Source organism: Erpetoichthys calabaricus, chromosome 3 (genome assembly GCF_900747795.2).
Source record: "Erpetoichthys calabaricus chromosome 3, fErpCal1.3, whole genome shotgun sequence".
NCBI lineage: Eukaryota > Metazoa > Chordata > Cladistia > Polypteriformes > Polypteridae > Erpetoichthys > Erpetoichthys calabaricus.
Window position 1 is genome coordinate 8,673,060 of NC_041396.2, and position 18,256 is coordinate 8,691,315.

General features: G+C 41.7%; 1 long non-coding RNA gene across 2 annotated transcripts in view; it reads left to right on the forward strand.

Moving 5' to 3' along the window:
• The first annotated feature begins 15,667 nt into the window (after positions 1–15,667).
• LOC114647725 (uncharacterized) overlaps positions 15,668–18,256 on the forward strand; it is a 111,501-nt gene continuing 108,912 nt past the window's right edge. For both annotated transcript variants that reach the window (XR_007934394.1, XR_003715598.1), the window contains exon 1: positions 15,668–15,758. This is a non-coding gene — a long non-coding RNA (uncharacterized LOC114647725). The remainder of the gene's footprint in view (positions 15,759–18,256) is intronic.

Below are 18,256 nucleotides of genomic sequence, written 5' to 3' on the forward strand. Positions count from 1 at the left end.
AGCGAGTGACATCATCCATTCTGCTGTTGCTAAGTTACAAACCACACGCTCATTCAGGAAGTGGTCCTCTCAGGCAGAGCAGGCTCTGAGAGACTGCTTTGAAACTACAGACTGGGATATCCTGCAGGGATCTTATAGTGAGAACATGGATGAGGTTGTTGACTGCACTACTGACTACATCAACTTCTGTATGGCCATTGTAGTTCCAGTAAGAACAGTACGCTGCTATGCTAACAACAAGCCATGGATTACAAGTGACATCAAGGGCCTTTTGAACCAGAAGAAAAGGGCCTTTAAAAGTGGTGATAGATAGATAGATAGATAGATAGATAGATAGATAGATAGATAGATAGATAGATAGATAGATAGATAGATAGATAGATAGATAGATAGATAGATAGATAGATAGATAGATAGATAGATAGATAGATAGATAGATAGATACTTTATTAATCATGAGCATGAGCTCAAGTGCGTGCAGAAGGAACTCCGAGTCCAGCTCAGGGCAGCGAAGGAGCAGTACAGGAGAAAGCTGGAGCAGAAGTTGCAGAATAGCAGCATGAAGGAAGTGTGGGATGGGATGAAGATCATGACTGGCTGCAGCTCAAAGCGGGGTGCCACCATCGAGAGAGACGTGAAGAGAGCAAACCAAATGAACAACTTCGTTAACAGGTTTGACCACCCTAACCCACTCTCACCTCAGAGAACTGCACACTCCCCCAGTCCTTCTGCTGATACCAGCATAGGAGAGACATCCCCACCCACAATTACAGCAGCGCAGGTGAGCAGAGAGCTGATGAGACTTTGTGCCAGCAAAGCAGCGGGTCCAGACAGAGTATCGCCACGACTGCTGAAGGCCTGTGCGTTGGAGCTCGGGAGTCCTCTACAGTGCATTTTCAACCTGAGCCTGGAACTTAGGAGAGTCCCGAGGCTTTGGAAAACATCTTGTATCACCCCAGTCCCAAAGGTATCACGTCCTAGTGAGCTGAACGACTTCCGGCCTGTCGCTCTGATGTTACATGTGATGAAGACCATGGAGCGGCTGCTGCTTCACCACCTGAGGCCACAGGTACACCACGCCCTCACCCTTTGCAGTTCGCATACCAGGAGAAGGTGGGAGCGGAGGATGCCATCATCTACATGCTACACTGATCCCTCTCCCACTTGGACAGAGGCAGTGGTGCAGTAAGAATTATGTTTCTGGACTTCTCTAGCGCCTTCAACACCATCCAACCTCTGCTCCTTAGGCACAAGCTGACAGAGATGGGAGTAGATTCATACCTGGTGGCATGGATCGTGGACTATCTTACAAACAGACCTCAGTATGTGCGTCTCGGGAACTGCAGGTCTGACATTGTGATCAGCAACACAGGAGCACCGCAGTGGACAGTTCTTTCTCCGGTCCTGTTCAGCCTATATACATCGGACTTCCAATACAACTCGGAGTCCTGCCATGTGCAAAAGTTCACTGACGACACTGCTATCGTGGGCTGCATCAGGAGTGGGCAGGAGGAGGAGTACAGGAACCTCATCAAGGACTTTGTTAAATGGTGCGACTCAAACCACCTACAACTGAACACCAGTAAAACCAAGGAGCTGGTGGTGGATTTTAGGAGGCCCAAGCCTCTCACGGACCCCATGATCATCAGAGGTGACTGTGTGCAGAGGGTACAGACGTATAAATACCTGGGAGTGCAGCTGGATGATAAATTGGACTGGACTGCCAATACTGATGCTCTGTGCAAGAGAGGACAGAGCTGATTATACTTCCTTAGAAGGCTGGCATCCTTCAACATCTGCAATAAGATGCTACAGATGCTCTATCAGACGGTTGTGGCGAGCGCCCTCTTCTACACGGTGGTGTGCTGGGGAGGCAGCATAAAGAAGAAGGACACCTCACGCCTGGATAAACTGGTGAGGAAGGCAGGCTCTACTGTAGGCATGGAGCTGGACAGTTTGACATCTGTGGCAGAGCGACGGGTGCTCAGCAGGCTCCTATCAATTATGGAGAATCCACTGCATTCACTAAACAGTGTCATCTTCAGACAGAAGAGCAGCTTCAGCGACAGACTGCTGTCACGGTCCTGCTCCACTGACAGACTGAGAAGATCATGCCTCCCCCAAACTATGCGATTCTTCAATTCCACCTGGGGGGGTAAACATTAACATTATTCAAAGATATTGTCTGTTTTTACCTGCATTATTATTACTCTTTAATTTAATATTGTTCTTTATCAGTATGCAGCTGCTGGAGTATGGGAATTTCCCCTTGGGATTAATAAAGTATCTATCTATCTATCTATCTATCTATCTATCTATCTATCTATCTATCTATCTATCTATCTATCTATCTATCTATCTATCTATCTATCTATCTATCTATCTATAACAGTAAAATAAAAATATTACAAGTACAGAGCAGAATTTAACAGTAGATGATATCACATAATATGATTTGAATATGAAGGGTCTTTCACCTCAGCATCCTCAAGTGCCCTCAAGGGACCTCAGCTAGAAGAGGAACAGACAATCCGTCCTGTCAACAACACGAGTAACAATTAGACAAAGGAATTCAGTTGTAAGCTTTTACTTGTAAGTCAGATTTATTTTAATTAAAAGCAATAAGAGCAATTACAGTGCTCTTCATAATGTCTGGGGCAAAGACAACATTTTTATTTGATTACAGCCTCAACTCCACAGTTTAAACTTACAAATCAGACAATTCACATGTGATTGAAGGGCACGTTGCAGACTTTCGTTTAAAGTGATTTTCATACATTTCAGTCACAGTGTGTAGAAATGACAACACTACTATACGCCTATCCATCCATCCATCCTCTTCCGCTTATCCGTGGTCGGGTCGCAGGGGCAGCAGCTTGAGCAGAGATGCCCAGACTTCCCTCTCCCCGGCCACTTCTTCTAGCTCTTCCGGGAGAATCCCGAGGAGTTCCCAGGCCAGCCGGAAGACATAGTGCCTCCAGCGTGTCCTGGGTCTTCCCCGGGGCCTCCTCCCGGTTAGACGTGCCCGGAACACCTCACCAGGGAGGCGTCCAGGAGGCATCCTGATCAGATGCCCGAGCCACCTCATCTGACTCCTCTCGATGCGGAGGAGCAGCGGCTCTACTCTGAGCCCGTCCCGGATGACTGAGCTTCTCACCCTATCTTTAAGGGAGAGCCCAGACACCCTGCGGAGAAAACTCATTTCAGCCGCTTGTATTCGCGATCTCGTTCTTTCGGTCACTAACCATAGCTCATGACCATAGGTGAGGGTAGGAACATAGATCGACTGGTAAATTGAGAGCTTTGCCTTACGGCTCAGCTCCTTTTTCACCACGACAGACCGATGCAGAGCCTACAATACTCCTACTATTTTAAAATATATTGAGAAGTAAACTTTTACATTTTGGAAAATATATTGCAATATGCAAAAATGACTATAATTTACGTATTTTACATTACATTTATGTGTATTTCAAAATAGTGTAAAATCAATCTATGAAGTATACTGTAACATATTTTAAAACTAGCTGTCACCCACGGCTTCACCTGCGTAGTATTGAAACAGGACAAACTTTAAAAATCATATAAAAAATTTTTAAAATATAATAATTTGTATTGAGAACAAATTATATTGATAGCTTTGGTATCTGAGGGCCTCGTGATATTCAATATTTTTAGTTTTGACATAGGGGCGAGAATGTAGCTGTGATCATTTTGACAAAAATGTAAAAAGTTACCAAGGTATCTCTAGGAAAGAGGAAGGTAGGTAAACTCCATTGTCAGACGTTGCCACTGTATCTGATTGTGTTCAGCTCTGATGGGAGAGCGTCCCCCGTGTGCGGAGAAGAGCATGTGGCCGTGATATCTCTGCCAATGAGCAGGTACCCTCTAAAACACACGTAGCTGTGATCTCTCTCTCAAAAACGTCAAACATTACTCTTAACAATCTCTAGATGATAATGTCTGCTGAACAAACAGGTATCGCTAGCTAAGCAGAGGCAAGGTGCGCTCCAACATGTGGCGAGAGGTAGAGCAATTCGAATTTTAGGCTGGCGTGTGAGTGAGGATGGCCCCGCCCCGCTGTGTACTCCTGAGGTCCCGCCTCCTCCTCCCTTTGGCCTGCAGCCTGTGTCAGACTTCCGTGAATAAATTGGTGCCACAACCAAATTATGATACTTAGCGCAATGACAAAAGTCACAAAATCAATTGGAATGTTCAAGCAAATCTATATTACTAACTGAAGGTTGTATATATGCACGGATGCAGGATGACGGATGCCAGACACAGGACGCATCGAAACGCACGCGCACTGCGACTCATCACCCCAGAGTCAAACCCAGCGGCTTCCCAGACTCAGTAGGTAGCGCCCAAACAACACAACACAACCTGTAAACTAAACTTCAGGTCACAATACAACCACTGCCCGAACGCGCACACCACCGTATATAAAACCTTCGTTTAGTAATGTTTACGAAGGTTGTATATATGCACGGATGCCAGATGCAACCCGTGCCAAAAGCGCACTTGCACAGCACCCAACAGTCAAACCTAGAGGCTTCCCAAAGTCAGTAAGTGGCGCACAAACAACACAACACAACCTGTAAACTAAACTTGACGTAAAGCGTGCACGCCAACAAATTGCCATGGTGACATATTTAAACATAGACATAGAATAACTAGACGCCTCATGACTAGCAGAATCGTACGTCAACGTCGCCGCCATATTGTGAGTGGCACTGCTGTGTAGTGAAGTAATGAATAATTTGCTACTTGGGATTGTACAAACCTCTGTACGCTCCAAACCAGATCCCGGGGGATTACATTTCATAGGTAAGGCTGAACAATCGTTTTGGTTATATTTGGCCGTTAGAAAATCCCGTTTTATAATCTTTACTTTAGCTAAGCCAGGATAAGCTAGCAAAGCTATGCATTTATGTGCTCAAGTGAGCCTCCAAATAATGTTTTGGCTAAACGTATTTAGTCACTATGTAGATTGTTGTTAGCTGTTAACATTTCTCAAACTTGATGATGTTTTTTCTCAACGAGCACATTGAGGAAACACAGTTTGAAATTGACAACCATCATTTTATGCTCATGTCTTTAGTTGTGTCTGTCTTCCACAAACTAAGGCTGCACCATATTGCCAGACTGAATACTCTCAAATTACAAGATCTGAGTGAGCGAGAGGAGTGTAAGTCTGGAGGAGATCAGTGAGGTTGTGGACAGCTTTAAATGTTAAGAGCGGTATTTAGTATTGTAATCGGTAGTTAACAGGGAGCCAGTGAAGTTGAGAGAGAAGAGGTGTAATATGTTCAGTGGATTTACAACAGCAGGATATTATCCTGGCAGCAGAATTTTGAAGAAGTTCTAAGCGATTGATAAGTTTTTGTGGGATGCCAGATAGAATACCGTTACAGTAATCTAGACGTGACGTGACTCAGGCATTAAACAATACTTCAGTACTGTGTTGCATAAGAACAGGACAAAGTCTGGAAATGTTTCGAAGATAGAAGAAGGCAGTCCCCGAAATGTTACTTATATGGGAGGGATGGTTAATAATAATAATAATTATAATTATTATTATTTAATAATTGCCATTATTAGTGTATAAATGGATATAAATAATTGCATTTAAACGATTCGCCAAAATCTGTTGTATGTAAATGATACTGTTTTAAACGTTATTGTTTTTTCATCAGAAAACGTTTCCACGTCTACCTGTATTAGTTTAAATGGCACTTTTGCCACTCGCAATAAGGCTGACGCATCGTGTCTACTGGGAAACACAGTGAATGTGGCGTCTATCTATACATGTGTATGTATTTAAACTTGAGGAAGTGGTGACTACTGACAGTGCCAGCAGTCAGCTACTCCACAGTGCCTGCGGTCAAGGGTTCAATTATGATTCCTAACAGCAAACGACTTCTAGCTAACAACACACCCATAGAAAAACAAAAACGAGACTGCATGGATAAAAATAATGAACGAAGGCGCCTACAACGCGCTTCTGAAACACCAGAACCAAACAAGTCATGGCTCCAAAAAGAAACAGCTTTACTACAAATATATTTATTTCATTAAATGAAAACTTTCCCAGGACGCTCCCACCCTCCATGATCTTACATCCCTACAAAGATTGGAGGGAACAGAAAATAATTGCCATTCTTGGATTTGCGATTCTTTAGAGAATCGGGGGTTTACTGGTTATAGAAGAAAACCCGCTCTAAATCCGTTAAGTAGTTCTCTTGTGAAAAGCGGACAGACATACAGACAGACTTTTTATATGAATTTTATATATAGAGATATATTCATATTGGTAGCAGTATAATTTTAAATGTATTTCATTTTTGTAAGGGAATTAAAGAAAGCTTGGGTTGCTGTCGAATGAGGTGCTGGTGAGGCCAACAGGGGGCGCTTATCCTGCAGTCTGTATGTGATAAAAATGCCCCAAGGCAGTGACAGGGACACTGTGCTGAAAAATATTGCTGTTCTTGCTCTTATGGTCATAAAAGACCCCTGGTCATTCTTCAAAAAGAGTAGGGCATACCCATATGTCCTGTCTAAACTGCCAACCATGACCTTGTCCATTTCGGTCCCCTAATCATCCGCTGTCTCTACATGGCTGACTGTCTCTCACCACTTCAAAACCTAATAGCTAGTATGTGGTCAGCATGCTGGAGCACAAATGGCTGCCATTGTATCATCCAGGTGGATGCTGCCCGATGATGGTGGTTGAAGTGACTCCCCACTCTCTATGTACAGCACTTTGAGCATTGTGACCAAGGAAGAGACTGAGGGCAACAAAATGGAAAGCTGGGATATCAACCGGCCTACTCCTTTTAATAAACTCATAAAAATAGCAAAAAAAAATGGTGCCCAGGGCACAAATAAGGTAGGATTGTTGCAGCAAATTTCTAGCCAGAGAGTGTCAATGGGAGGTTTCACCACGGTGAGGCTTCAGTTTCAAGTAACACCCTCTTCTTGAGGGATGCTTGCTTTTATGGTGTTCGGACACATTATTCCAGTGGCAGCAATTTAAATTTCTTTTTCACACCCCTTCACTTCAGTGACTGCCAGCGGCGATTCTCAAAGCTATGACACTAAGAAGGGCAAGATTGAGATGCAAGAAAAAAAAAAGTTTAAGAAACCCTGCTGTAAAGTAATTCATTAACCATCACCCCGTGTCTGAGTTGGGCCTGTGTGTATTTACATAGAGTTCCGAGCCCGATTCCCTCTCAGGGTTAACAATAAGGAGTTCAATCATTGATTGAGGTGTTTCTGCACCTTTTCTGGTGTCTATCTGGGAGCAGACATGAATGGTCGGGAAACAGCGCAGGACATCCTATGTGTATCCATATCTACAGGTATATCTCCACACCTTATATCATATCAAGTCATATCATAGATATCTCTGTATGATATATCATATTTCTCCATACCATTGACTACTCTGTAGGCAAACATAAAGGATCTGAACTTAATTTGTGCTGCCACAGCAAGCCAATATAGTAAAATTAAAATAAGTAGTGAGGTGTGCCTGCTACCAGATAAGCTCTTGCATTCTGAATCATCTGCAGCTGCTTGGTGACACATGCTGGTAGTCCTGCCAGCAGAGAGCTGCAGTAGTCCAGATATGAAAAAGCTAAAGCCTGGACCAGGACTTGTGCTGAATACTTTGTTAGTTATGCTCTGATCTTGCAGATATTGAATAGAGTGAATCTGCAAGACCAGAGAGACCATAGCAACATGGTACCTGAAGGACAGCTGGCCATTGATCACAATCCCAAATTTTTACACAGACTTCGCGGTTGTTAGCAGTAGTGAACCAAACTGAACAGAGGTTTGGTGCTAAATAGTAACACGCTACCTGAGAGACAGTTGGTCATCAATCACCACCTCAGGGTTGCATACTGACTCAGCATGTGTTAGCAAGGCTGAGCCAAGCTAAACAGAGATGGGGTGCTGAATAGATGGGCGAGCTGAGATAACAAGAAGGTCTGTCTTTGCCAGGTTGAACTGCAGATGGTGTTTCTTCATCCAGGTTGCAATATCAGTGAGACATGAAAAGATTCTAGCCAATACCGTATGATCCTGTGTAGGGAAGAACACGTACAGGTGTGTATCATCAGAACTCCACTGATAATAAAAACCGTGGAACTTCATGACAGCGTCTAGTGAATCCAAATCCATTTTAACAGTCAACATGAGTTGGCTCGCATCCCGGCTGGGATGAATGGTTCCTTACGTGGCCGAGAGACCTTTTTAATGGAAGGATGTGGGTGGATAGGCATCCCGATTGGGTTGGTTAGTGGTACCTTTCCCATTCAGGAGGCTTGTGTAATGAATGGACAGGGGGAGATTGCACCCCAGGTCCATGTGCTTTCCCAGTACACTGGGACATTGTCATGGAAAAATCTTTTCCCTATCTTCAAAGAAAGCAGTTATGGAGTCCAGATAAGAATGGAACACATTTCTTTGTTTGCACCGAGTTATGCAGAAATGTTTCAGTCCATTAAGTGAGCAAACAATTAAGCAATTTACTTTTTTTATACAAATATACTTTATAATTAAATCACTTTGTCTAACACATCACGTCATCTGACTCTGAATATGCAGAACTTTATCACCTCCTCCTATCAACGAATGTTAATTCATAGGAGGGGTATATGGGCTTTCCCATCAGTTTATTCTCACTTTCTAAAGTGGTGGTTGTTACTCATTTATCACTTTCTAACCTTGGATAATTACATTTGTGGCCTCTCCAAGATATGTCAGAGACCTTACATGCTTAAGCTTTAAGTTACATTTCACTAACCCTTGAGTTACATTCAGTCCTTTTCCTTATGTTTAATAATTCATTCTGTTATAGCTTCTTATATACTGTATACTGTATATGTACTTGGTAAATGTTTTGTCTTGGTAGAGTAATTTATATTGCTCTACTTTCCCCTATTTTATTATTAATATGTAGCCTTAGAATGCCTAATCTCACAGACTTACCACTGTTTATAAGGTATTATTGTATATAACTTATCCCCACCTTCCCTTCTATATCTATAACCTCAGGCAATTAGATGTAGTAAAAAAACAAGCAGAAGTTAAGTTACACATACAATAATGTATATTCATAAACAATAACAAAATGCAAAGTACATTTGAATATTGGCAAACATACAACCTGATTTAATGGTGATATGTAGTTCAGGCGGCACACAGACTTGTAGTTACTTAAATGTCTCTAGTTAAGGCATCATTGGTGCTCAGCTTTCAGCCACACGTCTGTTCAAAATGGCTGCTGAACTGTGCTCTTCATTGTGTTGTCTTCATCATCACAGGTTAGCAAGAGGGAGATACTTCTTCATCATATGTTGGTTGGTAAGAGAGAGATACTTCTACATCATCACAGGTTAGCAAAAGAGAGATTGTGAGATTAAACACGTACATTTATAGATGTTCTGTCCAACCCCTACAGCCAATAGGACATCATGGTACTTAAAGACCTCTGAGACAAGCCAATTCCAAACAGCCATACCTCAGACCAATGGGGTAATAGAACATCTTAACACCTGCCCCCAAACCATATGTTAAGGTAAGCTAGGTTTCTTGCGGGGGATGAAAGACTTTAGCAAAGAAATACTCCCCAAACTGGTTTAAGGCACATCTTCTCCCAAAATTCAAAGTGGCTCAGTCATAAAGGCGGACGGGGGGGGTTAACACTAAATTACATTGCTTTGCCTAAATTACAAATAAAGACATACAAAATATTTATCAAGTTATATGTAAAATCTCACATGACAACGCTCCACCCTGATGAATATTTTGTACAATGTCTTCATAAACAGTCTTAATTGTTTAAAGAGTCTGTTGCATAACTTATGCTTTGATTTGCGGTATTTGCTCTCCCAATGTTAAAAGTTGTCCGTGACCATTTGTCCATTACATATCTTCTTTATTTCAAAAACAATCTGAAGAACTTGGATGCGCTTCTGATGACTTGTATCTGCTCCGGCTTGCTTCAACTTTTCCTTTAGCTTTCTGCAGCCTACATATGTCATCAGATCTGGTGGTTCAAAATGAGACAAGTCCACACCTTCCACTAAACTAACCATACTGCAATTTAAGTCTATTGTGAATTCCTAAAACTGACCTGGTTTTGTGTCTAACTGCTAATTAGACCCTTGTCCGAAACTATCTGTTTAAGCATATGCAGCTGTACAATTCATATCAAAATTTGAAAGGTAACATGCCACAGGTGCCAGTACAACCACTTCTGCCCAAGTGAGAGCACATGTGCCACTGCATAAACTGTTCACAAACCAACATCTGTGGCCCCTCTTCACACATTTGGGGTTGATTTAGTTGCCTCTTGTGCTTTCCTACTCATGGTGCAACTCTTGCCAGTATAGGCTGGCATCACCATCATGAGACATCACAGCTATGCAACTCTCATCATTCCCCCTGTAGGCCACCCCTAGAGTTGTTTGCTCACCATATGCATACTCATTGTGCTAAACACCTTGATTCAGAATTGGTCCACTGGTCCTCTGCTTGTACCACAGCTGACAACCTCAGCAGGGCTTCCATATTTTCCTAATTAAAACTATACCTAAACATCGGAATCCCATATATCTTGCAAATGTACCAGCTGCACCTGCTTTCCTGAAAAGTTCACCAATTTGCTCAGTATACCGCTCTTTAATAATAGTATTAATTATAATAATTATCCCACTTAATTAATTAATACCCAGAATGTATACTGTATGAGCCCAAAATTAATCCCCTTATTTTGGCTTTCCTAACTGGTTTGTTCAGTTTCCACCCCTTGGAATATAAATTTTCTGCAGTAATGAACAAACCTTTCCTATTAAACTATAGCTATTCTGACTAGACTTATTATTGCATGGCTTGTGGACTTGTTACTCACTTAAACCCCAGTGAGTGTCTTTTTCTTGCTGTCTCTTGTGTTCTTCTTCATGTCTTTGTCTTTAGTCTTTGCTTGTTGTCTTTTCCTGTTTCTTTTTTTCATTCCGCTATGTAGGCAGGTCTGCAAAATGGAAGGTGACAAAGCAGTTTCTGTCCATCTCATTTTCTTGGTTGTTAAACCTGGTGCCAAAACTCAAACTTTGCTTCCAGGCATTCATTGGAACAGCTTGGCCACACTGCCACTCTGCTCCAATGTGTTAGTGGTAACCCAATCTCCTGTATGGATTTTACTCTGCTAATTGCCTTCACTATTTATTACCTGCACCAACCCAAAGTCCGTAAAACCTTACAATAGAAGTTCAGTAATCCCTCGCTATATCGCGCTTCGACTTTCGCGGCTTCACTCTATCGCGGATTTTATATGTAAGCATATTTAAATATATATCGCAGATTTTTTGCTGGTTCGCGGATTTCTGCGGACAATGGGTCTTTTAATTTCTGGTATATGCTTCCTCAGTTGGTTTGCCCAGTTGATTTCATACAAGGGACGCTATTGGCAGATGGCTGAGAAGCTACCCAACCACAGTGCGTATTATGTATTAAATAAAACTCCTCAAATATATTGTGAGCACGGGGGCTGTTCGCACCCCTGGAGGACACGGCTGCTCCTCAGAAAACGCTGAAAGATTACCTTCACAGTGCTCCCTTCTTTGCTGGGCTTACACGTGGCTGCTTTGCAAGTGATATGCTTCCCGCATGGTGCTTCACGTACTTAAAAGATCAAGCAGCATGTATTGATTTTTGATTGCTTGCTTTCCTCTCTCTCTCTCTCTCTCTCGCTCTGACATTCTCTGATCCTGACGGAGGGGGTGTGAGCAGAGGGGCTGTTCGCATACTGGCCTAGAGGATACGGACGCTCCTCTACAAAATGCTGAAAAATGCTTGCTCCCTTCCTCGCAGCTACTTTGTCCGGTGGTGCTTCGCATACTTAAAAGCCAAACAGCCCTATTTATTTTTGACTGTTTGCTTTTTTTTCTCTCTCTCTCTGACACGCACTCCTTTGAAGAGGAAGATATGTTTGCATTCTTTTAATTGTGAGACGGAACTGTCATCTCTGTCTTGTCATGGAGCACAGTTTAAACTTTTGAAAAAGAGACAAATGTTTGTTTGCAGTGTTTGAATAACGTTCCTGTCTCTCTACAACCTGTACAAATCTGTGACCCAAGCATGACAATATAAAAATAACCATATAAACATATGGTTTCTACTTCGCGGATTTTCACCTTTCGCGGGGGGGTCTGGAACGCAACCCCCGCGATGGAGGAGGGATTACTGTAACACTATTGCAAAATGCCAGAAAATTGAAACAGAAATAACTATTTTCCCTATCCTGTCTTCCTGCGCTACCCTTCTATTTTTTTCATTGCCTGTGTGTCCTTTTCTTTATTTTATGGTAACTGCTACTTGAAAGTGTGGGCTAAAACCTCTCCAGAATCCCAGTGCTAAATCTAGCATCTCTCCTAAAACTGACCTCTGTTCTTTATTAAAGACCAGCTCACTTTTCTCCATTTTATTACAGGGAGATTCATAGGCTGTCTTTTTAAACAACTGGTCAGTCAGGTTTCAAATTACTGAACCTAAGTGTGTGTGCTTTTTAATTACTGCTGGCCCCAGCACAGCTGTTAGGACCTTCACACCCCTGTGCATTCCTGACTTGCTGTCTGAGTTTGGAAATCTTCCTGCTGCACCATCCACCATCCTTTGTTCTTTGGCTTGTCCTGGTTCATTCAAACCAACTCCTAAACTGGTGCATTTTCATTCCAACTCAGTCATTCTTGCACTAGTACTTTCAGACCTTTCACACACAAACACTTGAATTCCCTTAATTTCCATTGTTCCTTGTTTAAATTCCACACTTTCTTTACTCAGTAGCCTTATGCCATTCTCCATTTCATGCCCTCTAGTCAACAACTGCCATTCACACTCACCAGCTTCACTGCCTTCTATCTGAGTTCTTTGTCCTAAATCAAATTTCAGTGCAGCACTGGTTACCTTTCGTAACAGTGGCGATATATCTATCGGTGTAGCATGTTCTTTAACTACTAGACAGACCTCAGAATCACCTCGAGATTGTGGTGCAGTGGAGAATAATGGAAGGAAACATCCTTGCTGTTTTCCCTTCCTTTCATCTCTCTCCTTTTCCTCACACTCACATTCCCACTTTTTATCTGAGCACTCATCTGTCTCAGGTAAGTCACCCACCCATGTTTTAGGGTTCCAGTCAGATGCTATTACTATTGCCCTAACTTTCACCATGGGTGGTTTTCTCTCCTTGTTTCCCCTGCTTTCTGTGCTTTCCACTTCAGCTGTGGGTGTTCTACATGCTAGCACTTCACAATTTTCACATCAACTGTTACGTCTTTCAAAACTCTCACACAACATTCCACAACTTTCACTTTCATTCACTTTGCTATTTTCTTTCTCACACTGATCTTCCTTATTACCAATAATACAAGATAGTAAACCTCTTATAACAGCAGCTGTCTTCTTTATACCTGATCTCTGTTTTCCTGCTTTTAATCCTTCCAGCCCCCTTCCATTTTGTGGCATGCTCAGCTCAGCTTCTGCTTTCTCTACCTGCACTACAGGTTTGCATTTCCTTGCTTTAGCCTGCTTGCTTCTGCCACTCCACTGGTAGATGGCTGACTTTAATATAAATTTAGGCATTTCTGAGTCTACAATTATAATCAAATACAATTTGCCACCTTTGTTATTGGTTGGCCTACTTTTGCCCCTGTAAGCAAACATACACATACATACACCAAGATTCTAAACAAATAAGTTCTGTATGAATGATGCATGCATGTCCCATCACTCCCTAGAACTTTAACCACTTAAATGCCGTATGAATGACACATGCAATGTTCCACCACTCTCTAGCACTTTAATTAGGGACTCACTACCACCAGCATTAACAAACATGCGGGTGTCCTCGTGACACACATGAAGTTTCTACACTTTGTTGGTTATATTCCATTCAGCAACCAAACAATGTTTACTTCTACCGCATTTGTACACTGGATGCCCTAAAATTCACATACATACACACACATATACATCAACAGTATTTTCAAACATGGTGCAAAACATGGTTACCCCAAAATCCTGCCCTGTCGTGCAGCCGGCACGCATGAGCATAGCTGTGCCGGCTTTTGAGACGCGGACTGCCCTTCTGCCTTAAGTCAAAGTAAGCACTTTTAATTTTTTCCTCCTTCCCCTGAGCTACAGCCCAGACAACTACAAACACGGGATCCCTTTTCTAGACTGCGGCAAACTAATATTAAGGCACTTCATGCTTTCTTTTGCACGTATAGGGTTATGAGGTCGCGGGAGGCACACGCAGGAGTGGAGGACCGACAATGCCATCCCAGCCGGTCAATAGCAGGGCCGTCTCTCCAGTCTACACGGGACCCGCCGCGACACTCCCCAAAAGGCTCTCATATCGTCAGCGAAGACGTCTCTCTACACTAAAGAAAAAGAAAAAGCAAGGTTCCTTTTATTATACCTTTTTTGTCCTTTTTACCACAAACAAATGCCTCTCTCTTAACATTGCAGAGAACACAAAACAAATTTTCTTTAATTGCTCGTAATGCCAGTGAGGCTCATTACCACAGTCGGCTGGAAGAGGAAAAAGCTCACCTGGGACGAGTTGAGGAAAAGGAAAGAACAGACTTCTGCGCGTAGCATGGTTATTAGATAGATAGATAGATATTATTACCAAGAAGCCCTTTGTTAAGGTAATTTTTATAATAAAAATCTTTTATTTGAATCTGGCACTTGTGTCACTGTGTGCGCTACAACACCCCCTACTGGTCACACAAGCAGGACATGATGCACCACAAGGAGTGCTGCCAGATGTTTATTCCACTTCAGCCACTGCTCAGGTCATGATATTTGGCTTCCACTCCAGTCAGTCACTGCTTTCCCTATCTTTGTTTTTTTTTCAGTATGTCTGAGACCTGCACTTTCAAAAAATTTAACATCCTGAGCTCATACTAACTGATTTATTTATACTTATTGACTTACTGAATTTTACTGTTTCTTAGGTTCTTTGCCTTGATCATTTCAGAACTAAACGTTGTCTCTGCACTTTAAAGTGCATCATTTATTCTCTTTTGTAAAACTCCTGTAATAAAGATGTTGTTTAATAAAGCTACATTAAATAGTCCAAGGGTGGCACGGTGGCGCAGTGGTAGCACCGCTGCCTAGCAGTAAGGAGACCTGGGTTCGCTTCCTGGGTCCTCCCTGCGTGGAATCTGCATGTTCTCCCTGTGTCTGTGTGGGTTTCCTCCGGGTACTCCGTTTTCCTCCCACAGTCCAAAGACATGCAGGTTAGGTGCAACGGCGATCCTAAATTGTCCCCAGTGTGTGTGTGTGCCCTGTGGTGAGCTGGCACCCTGCCCGGGATTTGTTCCTGCCTTCGCCCTGTGCTGGCTGGGATTGGCTCCAGCAGACTCCCTTGACCCTGTAGTTAGGATAGAGCGGGTTAGGAAATGACTGACTAAATAGTCCAAATAGTCAGATTTTGTGAATTACTGATAAAGAGCCAAATGCTTTATTATGTGCCATCTTACACACCAATGCAAATTAATGAGATCACTTTATTAATTTATCATTGATGTATTTGCATTGTCTAAATATATAAAAGTGTATAATACGCCCAAGCGTTTAGAGATCCTGTGACCTCATCCTCTGAGACGATCATCATCATGTTCGCTGTGAAAGCAGTTTGCCTCCTCGCCACCGTTGCTATGCTTGTTGCAGTTGTGGCTGCGGTGAGTATTATTCTACTATTAAATAATCTACTAGACAACTCCTTCTATATTTCTAGTTAGTTTAGCTCATTCACTCTAAACTTGAAATGAATATTGCAGAGTCTTCTCAGACATAGCAGTTAACTGAATGAAATGCTTTTAAATTCTTGCTGATTTTCAATTTTACATGCTGTATAAATAACTATGGAGTTAGCAGGAGAGCATTGCTTGTGTACATTTAACATCTGAAGATTTTTTTTAATTGATTTTAATCAGAAACAGATGACATTCCATCAAACTTAACAAATCAAAGCAAAATTCAACCCACACCAATGAGAAAGAGAGAAGAGCCAGCAACTGAAGCTACGCTATAAAAGGAACAAGAAAGGGAGGGTATCGTTTTCCCCGAAATGGAGGCCTATTCTAATATTGATTAGATCCTGGCATATTTTAAACAAGTTTTGAACAGATCCTTTAAGTGAGAATTTTTCCAATTTCAAGTAGTATAGAACATCAGTCACCCACTGACTTAAGAGTGGTGGGGTGGGATTCTTCCAGTTGAGCAAGATAAGACTACATGCTAATAATGTAGTAAAGGCAATTACTGTTTGCTTGTCCCTCTCCACTGTAAGCCCACCTGTGAGCCCACCACACACAGCTGTTAATGGGTTAGGAGGGATTGTGACACCAAGGCTGTCTGATAGGCATCCAAAGATTTTTGCCCAAAATTTTGTTAATTTGGTGCACACCCAAAACATGTGGCCCAGGGCAAGAAGCAAGATGGAGCAATATGGTATCGTTTACAGGTTTAATCTTCGCCTGGGAACATTTTGGACAATTTGAAATGAGATAAATGCACTTGATAAAAGATTTTAAGTTGAACGATTGAATGCATTGTACATATGGAACTCAATTGTATTCTGTGCGTGGCTGCCTTCCACTTCTTTACTGAAATATTAATTGAGAGATCCTTTCCCAAATGTTCCCTGGGATCTTTGAAAGGAAGGAACTTCAAATTTTTTTATAAATTGTAGAGATACTAGCTGAGTCTTCAAGACTGATCAATAATTCTCCTGGAGTAGAGCAAGGTGGAAGATGAGGAAAATTGGGAAGGTTCTGTTCAAGAAAGTTTCTAGCTTGAAAGTAGTGAAAAAATTGTGTTGATGAGAAGTTGTACTTGAAGCGTAATTGTTAATAGGATGTAAAGACATTATCTATGTACAAGCCTCTAAGTGTTTTAATCCCAGAAATTTTCCAGACATTAAATAGTGTATATATTTAAGAGGGTGAAAAAAGGTGGGTGTCATATAGAGGTGCAACAGATTAAAGCTTATCTGTCTTAAAGTGCTTCATACATTGATTTCATATTCTGAGAGAGTGAAGGGCAATTGGATTATTAGTGTAATGACGGTAGTTTGTGTTAGCTGGGGCACAGAGCAGGGAATATAAAGAAGTACTGAAAGATTTTATTTCTATTACAGACCAGGCTTGTGTATGTTCATCAATTTGTGTTGCTGTCCAAGTGTTTAGAGCTTGTATATTTGCCACCCAGTAATAACGTTTAAGTTGGGTAGTGCCATGCCCCCTTCTGCTTTAGGTCATTGTAGAAGTTATGATTGATTCCAATTTCTTAAAAATCATTTCTTAATGTACATGGGGATGCTTTGAAATAGGAAGAGCAGCTTTGGAAGGATGGTCATCTTAACAAAGTTGATTCTCCCTGTTAAAGTAAGATGGAAGGTAGACTATCTATTCATGGCTTGTTTAGTTTTTTCTATGCGGACAGCAAACATTTCTTGAAAAAGAGCTTTATATTTACTTGTATTATTTACCCCTAGATATTTAAACTGATATGCTAAGATACATGGGAAGGTGTCCAGTCCAATATTACATGCTAGAGAATTCTCTGGAAAAAGCACACTTTTATTCAAATTGATTTTAAGTGCAGATATCTTTTGAAATTTGCTAATGCTTTTAGGACTGGTGGTACTGAATTTTGAGGGTCAGATATATACAGTACTATATCATCTGTATATAGTGATATTTTCTGTTCAAGTCCTTGTCCGAGAATCCCCTTTATCTCTTTGCGAAAGTATACAGCCACAGGTTCAATGGTGATTGCAAACATCAAAGATGATGAGGGGCATCCATGTTGGGTACCACATTCTAGTCTGAAATAATGTTGTTAATATGAACTGAGGCCTCTAGACTGGTATAAAGTAGTTTGATCCAAGCACATATGTTTGGGCCGAACCCAAATTTGTGCAAAGTGTTGAATAGATAGTCCCATTCAACCATATCTAATGCTGTTACTGCATTTAAAGATAATAAGATCTCTGGGGTGTTAGCTTTAATGGGTGAATATATACTGCTCAAAAAAAATTAAAGGAACACTTTTTAATCAAAGTATGGCACCAAGTAAATAAAACTTCTGGGCTATTGATCTGGTCAGTTAATTAACAGAGGGGGTTGTTAATCAGTTTCAGCTGCTTTGGTGTTAATGAAATTAACAATAGGTG